The following is a 15,120-nucleotide window of genomic DNA, read 5'->3' on the forward strand; positions in this document are numbered from 1 at the left end:
ACTGCCACCACCTCTCCTGTCATCGGAGGTCGGCACCTGAGACGACAACACGGTCTCTAAACTCCTCTTTCCAACTTCAGAAGTGCTCTTGGAAATCACCATCCCCAGAAACACTGGCCAGAAACAGTAGTTCCCCTGGTGCACAGCAGGGACTTTAAGACGAGGTCTCCTCCAGTGGGCTTCTCTGCTCCCCGCTTCCTCTCTCATGCCCTAAAATCAATACCTAAAGTCAAATGTCCACCTCTTCTTCCAGAGGCATGCACACTCAAGATGTGGAGAGAAGGGGCTAACCTAGCTGGGGCAATGGGCACCTGGTGGCTTTTATTTATAGAAAAATTGGGAAGGATTGGCTGATCACAGTGTTTACGACGAGTCCAGGCCATAAATATTGACCGAGGGCTTACTCTGCAAGTGCACAAGCTGCTTAACATTCACTCAAAGATCACACAGTTAACCCAAATCTGGAAGGAGAGGGCGTTGAGTAGGAAGTGTGAAGCTAGTACAGTCAACACAGAAGGTGGAAGCATTGGCTGAGTAACACAGGTTGTTAACAGCTAGAACAGAGCGGGGAGGGATATAACTCAAAGTAGGAGGGGCAAGGAAGGGTGTATCTTTAAAGTTATTTTTAATAAGGACACAGTTGCTTCTGTCCACACATGTCAATGGCTTTCAATATATAAAACATCTTCTGCTTGTATAAAATGTTTTATGAAGACCAAGTAATTCATAGATTTAAATGTCACCTAAGAAAAGAGGTCACAGGCCACAAGTACAGAAACATCACAGTTCTAAACTGTTTTAAGTATCTCAGTTCCCAAAACATTAAATCTTTCAACATACTCAAAGGTGCTCCACCTACCCAACCCAAATTATGTATACGAACCTCCTATCTTCTCCCCCTGCGTCTACCAAATATTAACCAACAGCAGAGCAGGAACCCCAGTATGCCATGATGCACGAGATGACATCCCAGTAAACCAGCTGTCCTAACATGCTGGAGCCTCCTGGCTCATCTGGGAGTTCTGCCAGGCAGTGACACTGTGGTGGTCACTGAACCTGCTGGCCAATCACAAATACAAACCCAAGCGATTTAACAGCTTTAGGATGAACTGATGGGCCTTCCTGGGGACACAAAGGAGTCTTCACTTTGGGGTGTCAAACTCTAATGGCATACTTATTGAGCAAGTCAGAAAAGAACAAAGAAATACGCTGAGGGAAAAGGAAATCAAAATGCCTCCTGCCTAAATCAGGCCAAGAAAAAAAAAAAAATCTGGCAAATAAAGGTGATCACGTGGCCAAGATAAAAGGCTACACCCTACTTACAGGAAAACAGAGAGCTGAAGCAAAAATGAAAAAGTAAAAATCACTTTGTTTAGAATTAAGCAAAGATCATGAGCCAAAGCCAACTCTGGAAGAAGTTAAGGTCAACATGTAGAATGTCCTTCAACAGAATCCTCCCTCCTCTCAGAACTCAGAGCCATCTTTACCCTGCATAAATCGTTGCTTGAAAATGACCTGGAGTTTGTTTTCCTAACTACCAGGAGCTCTTAAAGGGGCTAAGCTCTAGTAATCCCGTGCGGTTGCTGGCTGTCAGCAAGCGAAGTCAGTTATACTATGATCATGTTTCAAGTTTCCTCCTCTAGTTTCTAAGTTACTTTTGTATGCAATTTTTCATTTTACAAGCCTTTAAAAAAAATACTAATAATTCTCAGTTGGTTCCTAGCCTGGCTTACTAACTCCAGGCTGACTGGATTTGCATTTGGAAAGGCCATCTTGTTTTTTCATAAGGCAACCTCCAAAGAGAAAGAGAGGCTTCTCTGGTGGTGGTAAAGAATCTGCCTGCCAATGCAGGAGAGGCAGATTCAATCCCTGGGTCAGGAAGATCCCCTGAGGAGGAAATGGCACCCCACTCTAGTATCCTTGCCTGGGAATTCCCATGGACAAAGGAGCCTGGTGGGCTACAGTTCATGGGGTGTCAAGAGTCGGACACAACTGAGCAGCTAAACAACAATAAAAGAGAAAGAGATTGAACCAGTTCCCTTCTAATGGGTAAATGGTGGGATTTTTTGTTTCTTTTTTGTTTTCTTATTTTGTTTTTAGATACTTTCAAAAGATTCACTATCTATCCTGGGTCAATGGATGGATACCTCCCCAGTCAGGGCCTTTAACACACGGCCAACACAGCAACACTCATCACTCTAGTGGGGAGAAGCACGGATCTCCCAGAAATCTACCTCAGTCCAGGCAGGAAATGCCCTAAATGCCTTCTCCCATTCCTTCCTGTCTTAGTCCATTCAGGCTACTATAATAAAATACCGTAAACTGGGTTACTTATAAACAGCAGACATTTATTCCTCTTAGTTCTGGAGGCTGAGGAGTCCAAGATCAAGTCACCAGCGTGATCAGTGCCTGGTGAGGGCATGCTTCTCCAATGATGGCCATCCTCTCACTGTAACCTAAATGGCAGAAGAGGCAAGAGCGCTCAGTGGGGTCTTTTTTATATAAAGACACTGATCTCATCTATGAGGGCTCCACTCTCATGACCTAAAGCACATCCCAAAGGCCCCACCCACTAATGCCACCTCACTGGGCATTAGGATTTCGGCATATGAATTTTAAGGGACACAACATTCAGACCCCAACACCTTCCCATTCTTCTGCACCACCCCCCTCAACACACACATACACCCATGTTAAGTCACTTATTTTTTAAAATTCTCTTTTAAACAAAGATGATGATGGAAAGTGAATATGCAGTTTACATATACAGGTAATATTCACAATACACACACATACACTTTTGGCAAAGGATAGGTAAAAAAATTAAGATTTCCCAGTTACTACCCTAAACTGTGAAAGGAAAAGAGACAAGGTCCATAACCCAACTTTCACCAATCCTTGGAAGGTAGCAGGTAAGCCCAATAGACATTTGTTCAAGCAATGACCACCGTGAGTTACCTGCCCTCCCTGACCTCCCTGGGGCTTCCGGGCTGACCCAGGCCAGAGGCCTGAGAGCCTTCCTAAGTGCCGTCCCTCAGGAGACCTGTTTCCACAGGAAGCCCCCAAAAGGGGCCAGAGTCTCTATTTCTTCCTATCTTCTAGGAATCAAAGAATCAATAAAGTGAGGTTCAGAAAACCCCAAACCCAAAAAGACTCTGGGTTTGAATTTGCAAGGCACTATAGAAAGTTATTCTCTTTAAACATCATTCAGGCAATCTGACCTAAAGTCACCAATTTAACCATAAAGCACGTAGTTACATAAATTGGTTGAGCTTTCCCTGCAATGTTGTCCATGACAAATGACTTTAAAATAATCTCCACTCTCTAAACTCCCACTGTCTCTTCTGGCTTTTTAGTCAGATTTACATAACTTTTTAGATTAAAATATTGCTATCTGAACTCTCACCTTTCCCTACTCAAAAGGATTTAGCTAGAGTATTCTTCGCTATACGAACTTACCACATTAACTCTTGTTATCTGAATTCAAGATCCAAATATATTCAGATAGTGAGAAATAGCTACAATTTCAGAGGGATGTGTAAATTAACTTTAATCTCCTCCTAAACATTTCAAATCTCTTTATCAAAATCTGTACCAGACCACTATACATACATGAGGATGGTTACTATCAAAAATAAAAAAGTTTCGGCAAAGACATGGAGAACTTAGAAACCCCAGTGCCATATACTGCTGACAGGAATGCACATGGCACAGTCACTGTGTAAAGTAGTTGTGTGGTTCCTCAAAAATTAAACATAGAATTACCATGTGATCCAGGCTTCCCAGGCAGCTCTAGTGGTAAAGAACCAGCCTGCCACTGCAGTAGAAGCAAGAGACTTGGGTTCAATCCCTGGGTCAGGAAGATCCCCTAGAGGAGGAAATGGCAACCCACTCCAGTATTCTTGCCTGGAGAACCCCATGGACAGAGGAATCTAGCGGGCTACAGTCCATGGGGTGGAAAAGAGTCAGACACAACTGAGCAACCAAAACACACACACACCACGTGATCCAGCAATTCTACTTCTCTACTTCTAGATATCTGCACAAAAGAACTGAAACCAGAGACTTAGAAACTTGTACACAAAAGTGCATAGCATCATCATTCACAACAGCAAAAGGTGGAGACCACTCAATGTCCAACAAATGAATGGATAAATGAAGTCTAGTGTACATATGCAGTGGAATATTACTTAGCCTTAAAAAAGAATACAATTCTGAGATGTGCAACGTAGGCAGACCTTGAAAACATTATATTAAATGAAAGAAGGCAGAAGCAAAATGACAAACATGGTCGGCTTCCACTTGTGAGGCGCCTACAGTGGCCAAACTCAGATTCAGAAAGCAGAACGGTGATTGCCAGGGAGGGGGAAGGAGGACTGGGGAGTCATTGTTTCATGGGTGCAGAGTTTCCATTTGAGAAAATGAAAAAGTTCTAGAGGTTGATCATGGTAATGGTTATACAACAATATAAATGTACTTAATGTCACTGAACTGTATACTTATATACAGTTATAGTGTTAAAATGAGCTATACATATTTTACCAGAATAAAGGGGGAAAAATCTGCAGCAGAGACTATAAAAAGCTATCACTACACACCTTTGAGAACAGCTAAAAATAAAAATATTGACAATGTTAAATGCAGATAAGAAGTTAGATCTCTCATATATTATAGGCATGAATGTAATAAGCTACAGCCACTCCAGAAAAGAACTTAGCACTTCCTTTAAAACAAAACAATACAATAACCAAACCTACAACTTCATTCCTGTACATCTATCCCAGAGAAATGAAAATTATACCTACACAATTGTTCACAGCAGCTTTACTTATAGTAAGTAATATGAAGCAGCCAAAATGTCCTAAGACAATAGGTGAACAGTTGAACTATGATACGCCCATACCATGGAATTCTGCTCATCAATGAAAAAGAATAAATTACTGATACAACATTTGGATGGACCTTAAAGACATTATACTGAGTGAGCAAACCTCAAAAGATCACATGCTGCATGACTTCATTTGCATAACATTTTCAAGATGACAAAATTCTAGAGACAGGAAATGGATTAGTGATTGCCAGGGGTTAGCAAGGGTGGAGAAGGAGGGTGATGAGTACGTTAACGTACCATAAGTTTATCTACGTGTCTGTGGAAGTTGAAGGTACTTCTATTTTCCACTATCAAAAAATGCTTCAAAAGTTCTGACAGTTTATCAAGAGCAGAGCTACATACAATTTAATGGCTCAATATCCCTCCCAGCGACCTCAAGTTCCACTGAAGCACAATGGCAGCCACCCACAGAAATTCCACCAACAAACTGCCACATTCTAACTTATGCCCACCGCATCTTGGCCTATTTCTTTCCTGTTTTGCCTGAGAGGGGGAGCTGACTATTGAATTCAGTCAGTGGTTTTGACAAATATCATCTATTTTCATGTTTAAGCTTTACCACTCATGTACAAAAGTCTTTTTAAAATTCAAGAACACACAAAGATGTATAGGGTGCTTCCAGTTCAAACAAACCTAGTTTACAAAAATCTGAAATCAAACATACAACTGGTGGGATTATCAAGAGTATTCACTATTGGGTTTTATTCAAATAGGGTACTCTCTGGCTAAAACGTTATTTTATCGGTGTGCAACTTTTCCAAAATACCTTTATTTAAAAAGGGTACAAGGAAGGTAATAAAGAACCAGATAGTCACCATTCAAAATAAAGCAGACAACTGATTAGAAAAGTCAGTCTTGGACTTCGTCTTGGACTTCACGCACATAGCCATTCAACTCCTGTTTGCACCACTAATCCTTTACATTCCATTCTACACAAAGTGTTTTCAATTTCTTACCAAAATATGCACTGCAACATTTTATGATGATTTTAAATGGCAAGATGTGTGATTCCTACTTGACCTACAAATTTATGGGTGGCCAAGTACCTTTAAGCGGATTGATGCTTTAATGATCCAACTTTATTAAACCATGTGCTGAAAATATCGGCTGAAAATGAATACTTCAGTAACCATTTCATTTTTCCTGTGGGTTTTTTTATTATCTGTTCTCAAGGAAATAAAAGAAGCTATATTTCCAATTTCTGGAAAGTCACTTTTAATAACTATGACCAAATACTAAACAATAAACGATTATGTCAGATTCTTAAGCATATTCGGTTTTAGCGACCTAGATTTTCAAATTCCCCACCACAGTCACCACTGCCCACAGACCAGATCAACCGCAGAGACCAGCCCTCATCTGCGTGCTGCTCCACAGCCTGGGCATTTCAAATTACAAGTTGGCACAGAAGTGCATACTTCCGTGTGGAATTCCATAGAAGATAAAGTCTTCGACATGATCTAGACCAGCAACTGCTTCTAAACTGCTTCTTGAGTTTCCCCCTAAATTTCCCTCTCTAGTGGATCCTCTTGATCTTCACAAACAGAGGAAGGCTTAAATGAGACAAGTTCCTGGGGAAACATGGAATCTTGACAGCCATGCACCCACAAAGGGTTCCCACGTGGATGCCAGTACTGTCACTGTTTCAGGAGTACAACTCTCACTGTTACTCAGGAACTGTCCCCCACCCCCTCTCTGACTCAAACTGCTGATTCTGCCCTCCACAGTTCTGCTATCTGTCAGAAAAGGCTGAATGATGGTCTCCTCTATGTTTAGGAGGGAAAGAGTTTGCAAAGTTAAGTATGAGAACCCAGAGAATGCATGGATCATCATATACTGTAGTAGAGCAGAGTCTGAAGACCTGGGTTTCAATGCCCGCTTTGCCCCCATCTGAATATCGATCTCATAGCATCTTCCTCCCCAGGCTGACCTCAACCCTCCCCTCCAGAGGGCTCTCACCGGGGCATGCACCCTCCCACTCAGCACCCTCTATCTGGGCTGCGCTTTACCCTGACACTTACCCTTCTCAACCCAGGACGTTTCTCTGAAAAGTGTCCCCCACGCCCCTCGGGGTTTCAGGAGCATCCTCAGCTTGTCTTCATCGAGCCACTCATCACAGGACCACTAAGTGCTTTCGGTGGGGGTGCGGTGGCCTCTCCACTAGCAAACTGAGGGCAGGGCAGCCCGCTTTCCCCAGGTTTGTACACACGCATGCACACAAACGCCCATGTGAAGCTTAAGCTTAGGGCTCCCAGTTCACAAGGCCTCTTCCAAGGCCCTAGAAGAGCCTAAACATCACGTTCACACAGTCAGTTTTGTCTGATCTACAGTAAGGTAATCTTGAAAGTGGATAGAGTCTGATCTGTACAAGCCCGGGGTGGTCACCATGACCAGAGGAAGACAACAATGGGGACTACTGGGAAATCTGGCTGAGAGCTCGTGTTCACCCAAAGTATGTTGGGTGAATTTTACAGGAAAAATAATTAATAAAATTATTCTGTATTTCATGCCAGAGTTGGGGGTGGGGGAGACACTTTAACTGCCATCAGTGAAGCGTGCCCTCTCTTTTCATTTGAGTTCCCCCAGACACACTCCCCGTCCTGCTAGGTTATACTGGAGCATCTGGCTAAGAGGAATATTGGGACTATTTTTTATATTTATGGGACTTGTCAATTTTTTCCAATTTTGTAATTTCTCATCATTCTTACTTTCAATCTAATTTTATACTTGTAGTCTTATATTCCTTTTCTGAAAGAGAAAAACTGCAGAAGTTTCAGGCCCCATAAAACCTGGATTTGTCCCAGCCTGGACCTCATATAGCCCTTGGCCCCAAAAATTTGTCATGGGAATGACTGCATGTAGGGATGAGCTCAGGGCAAGGCACTTAACATCTCTGGGTCCACCTCCTCTGCTAAACAGTCACGTGTGGTGATAGTGAAATGGATCACGTGCGAAAACGTCTGATAGGGACCTACAAGGCGCTCAACAACTACAGCAGTAGTGCCATGACCTTTTCCCCCCCAAAGACATGGAACATAATAACTGAATATTGGGTGGTTATCAGTAAAGATGCCAAACGGAGGTGCAGTTCATGCAACATGGTTCATAGATCATCCTTCCCAAGTTCGGGGACTCATCAGGTATCCTCTGTTAGAAAAGGCAAGCTTTTCACTCCCTACTACTTTATCAGAACTTCCCCACTCTTAAATTCTAATTCTCAGCTGGGAATTTTCTACCTCACAAAGACTTCCTTAATTTAATGCATAATTATGATACAGTCCATAAAGTACGTTCCAAATTTAGTTAGGATTCAAACTTTAGGACAATTTCCTCCCAAACCTCCCAGTTTCTTGACCATCATGATGACAGCTCCCCCTCCTGCTTGGCCGTCTTTCTGACTCTCATGCACCTGGAGAAGAGAAAGCTAGCATGGCTGCCCCCAGCCCAAAACAGGGACGGTCACATACCTGCTGGGGAAAGGCACATAACCATCCAGAAACAAGCAAACAAAACTAAAGCATGCGCCAAGATGAACACAGAATGTTGTTCTTTTTTTCTTTTCATTTTGTATTGTGGTATAGCAGATTAACAATGTCATGATAGTTTCAGGTAAACAGCAAGAAAGGAATGTATCCATTCTCCCCCAGACTCCCCTCCCATCCAGGCTGCCACGTAACCCTGAGCAGAGCACCAAGTGCTGTACAGTAAGTCCTTGCTGGTTATCCATTTTAAATACAGCAGTGTGTACAGGTCCATCACAAACTCCCTAACTATTCCTCCCTCCCATCCTTCCCCCACCAAGCAACTGTAAGTTCATAGAACATTGTTTATTGAAGGCAACTAAATTAAAATCAAGTATTCATCCAATAAATATTTTTTGAACATGGCATTGAACAGGTACTGGAAAAGTCAGTGGAGAAAGTTTAAAATCTCTGCTGTCCTGGTGTTTACAAGCTAAAAAGAAGATACATTAAACAAAACAATAAGCAAAATCTCCTCAAAAATGTAAAATGTCGAGAGTGTCTAGAGGACTTTGAGGGTATTATTTGAGTTGAAACCTGCACAGTGATAATTCTACACAGCGGGAAGGGGCACGAGCATGCCACATGGGGAACAGCACATACAAACGTCCGGGGGTAGGAAGATGCATGAGACTCAGGGGAAACTAAGAGCAGAGTCTGGCTGGAGCTCACAGTACAAGGGATCTATTCAATCTCACAGATGGACCAAGCGCCATCTTTAATTATCAGTCTATTTGTCAACTGGACCCACTCCCCAGTGACCACAGCCATTGTCTAGAATGTTCCTGTTAAGAGTCAGAGATCAATCTTATCTCCATCCTCAGTGCTTCTCTAGAAAAGCAATCAGCAAACACGTCTGCCAACTCTCCCATACACTGGACACTGCACTTGGTATTTCGATGTAAACAAAGGGCAAAAGTCGGTGTTCAAGGGACGGTTTACTATAATTGAGAACATCCTGGAGTGAGAGTCAGAAGACCCTGGGTTCAAATGCAAGTTCCAGCAGAATTCAGCTGGGTTGCCAGCCTTGACTCAGTTCAGTGAGAACCTCAGATACTGGCCCAGATGAAAGAACATCACCTTGCTTCCCTGAACCTAAATTCTCTTATCTATAGATGGAGATAATCCCTATCCCACAGAGTTTTTGTAAAATTAAATGAGAAATCATTAAAGAACATACTGTACACTGTTGAGCACATAACAAGTTTATTAGAAATGTTTGGTTTTTAAGCTATTTCATTGGAGCCAAATGTTTCCTTTGCCCCAAATGATTTGTCCTACTTAAGTGTGAATCTAGTATTATTTAGTGGCAATTTAAATTTCCTAGTTCATTCCTTTTAAGCAAAAAGCTGTAGTTCTCTTTGAATTTTAGCCTCACCTTTGGAAAGCCCAGCCCTTTAGGCCACAGGCTATGCCCAAGGTACTTTGGGGTAACAATACATCCTGATCACTGCCAACATACCCAGGAGATAAGAAACAGCTTCCAAAATGGTAACTTAACCCATAAAGTGAAACCAAGCCTTAGGAAACTGCCAAAAAGATACCCATTGTACAGATGTCTAGCATTGTAACCTAAATACCACACTGTAACCCATTCCTGCTGCTGCTGCTGCTAAGTCGCTTCAGTCGTGTCCGACTCTGTGCGACCCCACAGATGGCAGCCCACCAGGCTCCCCCGTCCCTGGGATTCTCCAGGCAAGAACACTGGAGTGGGTTGCCATTTCCTTCTCCAATGCATGAAAGTGAAAAGTGAAAGTGAACTCGCTCAGTCGTGTCTGACTCCGAGACCCCATGGACTGCAGCCTTCACTCAGCTTAGTGGTCCTTAATTTTGGCTTTAAACCTTAAACAGTTGTTTTGCCAAGATAACCAGCCCAAAGACCTCACTGAGTAAATTTACAAGTAGTTCTCATCCACATCGACCCCTACAGCTACTACTTACTAACTTCATGCTAAATTCAAATGTTTCTGCCACAATAATTTAGTGGTTTAAGTCTCCAAAGTTCAAAATGAAGGTTCCCATCTATTCCCAAACTAACAGTGAAATTAGCCCCCAACCTGAGGCTATTCCTGGTTATGGAACTGGACCAGTTTGAACAAAGTTCTGCAAATAAGAGAATAAAGAAAGCCCACCAAGGTAGAAAGGGGACATGTCTCAGAGGACCTGTCTCAAAACAGACAAGAGTACAAAACAAGAGATGAACACAAGATGATAACCAACATCTGAAAGAGAGAAGAAAGTGTCCAAAGTCTGAGAAACAGGCAGCTCTGCAGAGGGTAAAGGCATCAATCCAAAGATGAATGAGAATCACAGCAGATAAGAGAAGATAGACAGTCATGACCATTAGCACGTCTTGATGGCTGATCAAATACAGAAGACAGTAACAGAGGAATAAGGAAAACTCGGATTTAAAGCCAGGATGCCTGGGAGAATGGTGGTAGAGTAACACAAATCAGGAGGTTATAAAGGGCATTGGTTTGGAAACTTGAAAAAGTTTTTAAAAATATAACAGTCTGGATTTGAAGCCAAAGCTGAAAATTTGAGTGGAAAGAGCCAACAGGCCAGCTGGAAACAGAAGATGTAGCAGGGGCAGAGTTCAGGAGGAGGGCCTGCGTGTGGGAGTCTTCGAGGAGAAACTGCGGTTGAAAAACCAAGGAGAAATGAGCTGCCAGAGAAAGCAGGGGGCTGGGGGAACCCCCACGTAAGCAGGGGAGAAGAAAGTGCAACAGACAAAGAGCACAGGCTGAAAGAGGATCAACAGAGTTTGAGACCACTGGGAACACACATCTAAAGTACAAACCAGAGTGGGCAATCTCCCCACCAAGACTCCCACATTGACTTCTCACTTCATCACCCTGGCCACAAAGCTCTCCATGAGCGGCCTCGCCCACCTCTCCAACCCATCTCCTCTCCCCCACCACACACCAGCCACACGGGCCTTTGACGATCCCGCGGGTACATGGGTACATGAGGCCCAACTTCAGGGCCTCAGAGCTTCTACCAGAAGGCTATCGAGGGACTCTGGTTTCTAATCAATCAAACCTCACTCACACACATACTCTTCTCTACCATACCATACCACGGTCTGGTCCTAACGCACATCACAAGTGGAAATTGTTCTGTCTTTGTTTACCTACTGACTGTCTGCCTCTCCACTCACAGTGGACTCTGACAGAGTAAGGTCCTAGGATCTTTTCTCTTTCCCTCTCGACTACATCCTTACTGACTGGAAAAACTCACTGCACTTCATGGGGACTTAAGAAAAACCCTAGACTGAGCAAGAGCCAAATAGTGCCCTTCAGGAATCTAGTTTGGAAAAGACAGACAAACAAAAGAACACGGTTAAAGCCAAACTGGATCAAGTTGTAGAGAGGAAAAAGAGTCAGGAGTTTGAGACAACAGTTTTCAAACCATATAGCACATGCCCTCAGGGGTGCGGGACAGGGATTGTTGAGAATGTAGAATCACTATGTAGCAAATAAAACATTTTTACTGCTTCACATCTCACTTCTTCTACTGCAGGTTCTCCCAAAGAAAAATCTGACCCACACCCATCATGCCTAAAATTCTTGCTTAAGGTGGCAATACATCTTTTAAAAATCAAATAGAACAAAAATGTCAATTATTACAAGTTCTATATTAAAAGACACAAGCCTGCATGTAACCCAAAACTGTGGAGGCTGCCACTGAAACACAGGAAATGCGACAAGAACACTTGGTACTTATGTACCCACAGCCCCCAGCCCACACCAGCAAAGACATTCCTCCAGAGATGCTGTGTGCTGGACTGAATTCTTCCAGCAGCTTCCTGCACTTGTACATTTTACCTTCAGGTCTTTTCTCAGAAGCCTGCATCTCAAGATAACAGTAGAAGGGGGCACCATCAAGCGCCAATGTGCTGAGGGCAAAGAGTAGTGTTTCTTTAAGAACCTGGACAGGGAGGAAACTAAGGGAGGATTTATGTAGCATCTCTAGGTTGAAGATTTTGCTAGAGTTTGAGAAGTGGTTTTTTCCCCCTCTACACCTGCCAGAACCATCAGAGAACCTCCTGGAGCAGCTAAGGCACTCAGAACTTCACAGGAACTGACATCATGTGACTGCTGGCAGGGCTGGGCAGTTACCATGGTTCTCCTGCTCTGCAGTGAGAACAACATACTGCTTTGGAGTTGGTCTGCCCCTTCCTTAGGGAAAGCAGGAGAGAAGGCCAAAAGGTAAAAGCAGGATCAAGCAGAGAAAGACCAGGCAGAAAAAGGTCAAGCTAAGCTGGTAGAAAGCAAGAGCCATAGAAGGAGCGCTGACTTCAGCCAGTCCAGCTCAAGCAACAATGGAGGAAGCCACCCAACAGGTAGCGATTAGTTGAGATGCTCATGCCGTCCTGTTTAAGTCAGAACAGGTAAACTTAGGATAATTTCCTAAAAACAAATTTGCACAAAGTAAACATGTGATCAGTAAGTTCATCTCAGGCAAATGCCCCTCCTGGTCCCATTCTCAAAGCCAGAATTAGCTAAATGGACATGTGCTAAGAGACACCCTCACCAGGGCCCTGACACTGGAACTAGCGACATTACTATTAAGCGGAGCTTGAGAGCTTGATGGCACCAAGGATCATCAATTCCCAGGCCCTGATTTTTGTGAGCAAATGAGCTTTAGAGGGTCAGGGGTTGCCTAGTGACAAGCAGCATCCTTTAGCAGGATAAAAAAAAAAATGTGAGGGGAAAAAAGAGATACTTTAATTGAAAGTCCAAGAAGTTACATCATTCTTCAATGTCCTAAAGCTCAAAGAGAGACCTCAGGGTGGTGAAGGACAAAATGAGGACCTGGCCAATGGGGACATGAAGTTGTAGTAACAGTGCAGTGGCGAGGTCATTTTGATTAGCTAGTGAAGATGCAAAACTCCCAGGCTTATTGTGGATCTGCCACCAACAAACTTTCTGAGCAAAAAAAAAAAAAAAAAAAACGTTATGGCTTCCAATACATCATTTACAGATCCTGAGTGTCAAACCAGCTGAGTTAACATAGTCAAATAAGTGATTCTCCCTCTCAGAGCCTGGATTTCCTCATCTGCAAAGTGCGAGTGGCTAAGGCAAAGATCTCAAAGGTGCCTTCACATACCAAGATTCCAAGCTGATGGTCAAGAGGGACTGATCACAGGAGGCCCATCGGGGGAGCTACAGGCAGAGAGGGGGCAGCATCTGGAGGACAGGATTTCCTTCGACAGGAACCAGAAGCCAGAAGGAATCTGTGGGAGTCAGGAAGGAGGTGTCCACCAGGTGAGCACAGAACAAAGCGACCAAGTCACTTACAGCCTCCTTAGGAAATGGCCTCCCTGGGCCCTGTCCTGGGGTCCCACTCCAGAAGGCTGGGGCCTGGGAGAGTGTGCTCAGCTAAGGAATTCAAGGACACTTCACCAAGCCCCAGAGATAGAAGAGGTTGAATGGAGGAGGTTCAGCTCAGCTACTTACAGCACTGATTAGATCACCAAACACCAGATTACACCTTCAATTACACACAGTGGGCCCAACAGCAACCAACATACTTGGGACCTAATTCAGCAGGATACTGAGACTCAAAATAAAAGAATAACGACCATAAAAGGCTAAGGGAAGAGGGAAGCCACTTAGATCCAACTGGCAACAATCTCCTGAAGCTAAAACTCTGTTGTCCAAATGGTTGTATAATCTGCAGCAGCAGGAGAAAAAAAATGATTACTCTCCTCAGTCAATTGCTACCATTAACACATCTAAAAGGTGGAAGAGAGCAAGAGCCCACACACCAAGTTCCACAGACACACCCTTCGCAGATGTTATAAAAGTCTCCATGGATTAGATGTTCATATTAGCCAGAATCTGAGAAACAGCAGAAACGAAGCACCATGCCTCTCCCTAAAACAAAGATTAAAACAAGGGAACGTCTTTGAACTTTTACAAAATTTAACATGCTACCCTTCTTTGCACAGTGAAAATGAATTTATAACCCCCAACTTCATAATTACCACAATTGTTAGGGCTAAAGAACTAGATATTAAGTATATCTGAAAGTTGCTAAATAAAATGTGAACTCTTACACCTCATTTGCAAAGAAATAATTGAAGTATGTAATATTCTTCATTCAACAATTCCACTTCTGGGAATCTATCCCATAAAAATGAAAGTATGCATAAATAAGGACTATGGACAACGATGTCTAGTAAATACTGATCCACAGAGAAAGGGCCTAACCCAAACAAACATTTATTAAACAGAATGAATTAGAGCTACACCTGATGACTTGCAAAGATTTCCACAAAGTAATGCTGGCTTAGAACAGATATAGAAGTTTATATAAATATGATCCAGATTCTTTTTTGGGCCATTTATCACTCAGCTTGTAGGATCTCAGCTCCCCAACCAGGAATTGAACCTGCATCTTCTGCATTGAAAGAACAGGGTCTTAACCACTGGACCATCAGAGAATTCCCTGATTCAGACTTGTTAAATGATTTTACTAAAACCTGTGTCTATATTTACGGACGTGTAGGGTTGTATGAGCACAGAGAAATGTAGAAATGAACACACTAAGTCAATGATTCTCAAACATTAGCAGACATCAGAATCACCTGAAGGTGATAGCTAGGCCCCCACACCCAGAGTGTCTAATTCAGTAGGTTTGCAGTAAGGTCTCAGAACTTGTATTTCCAACAAGTTTCCCAAGGAGGCTAATGCTGTTGAG

At 43.1% G+C, this 15,120-nt stretch overlaps 1 protein-coding gene across 11 annotated transcripts in view; it reads right to left on the reverse strand.

Moving 5' to 3' along the window:
• Positions 1-15,120, reverse strand: part of ARHGEF28 (Rho guanine nucleotide exchange factor 28) — a 344,670-nt gene that overhangs the window by 252,652 nt on the left and 76,898 nt on the right. Inside the window, exon 1 of one of the 11 annotated variants that reach the window (XM_059878799.1) lies at positions 6,913-13,351. The exons of the other annotated variants lie outside the window; for them this stretch is intronic. The gene's annotated coding sequence lies outside the window, so the exon portion shown is untranslated. Of the gene's footprint in view, positions 1-6,912; positions 13,352-15,120 lie in introns of those variants that run through there. 11 annotated transcript variants of the gene reach the window in all.

The sequence above is a fragment of the Bos taurus genome, chromosome 20, assembly GCF_002263795.3.
Source record: "Bos taurus isolate L1 Dominette 01449 registration number 42190680 breed Hereford chromosome 20, ARS-UCD2.0, whole genome shotgun sequence".
In the NCBI taxonomy this organism is placed as follows: Eukaryota; Metazoa; Chordata; class Mammalia; order Artiodactyla; family Bovidae; genus Bos; species Bos taurus.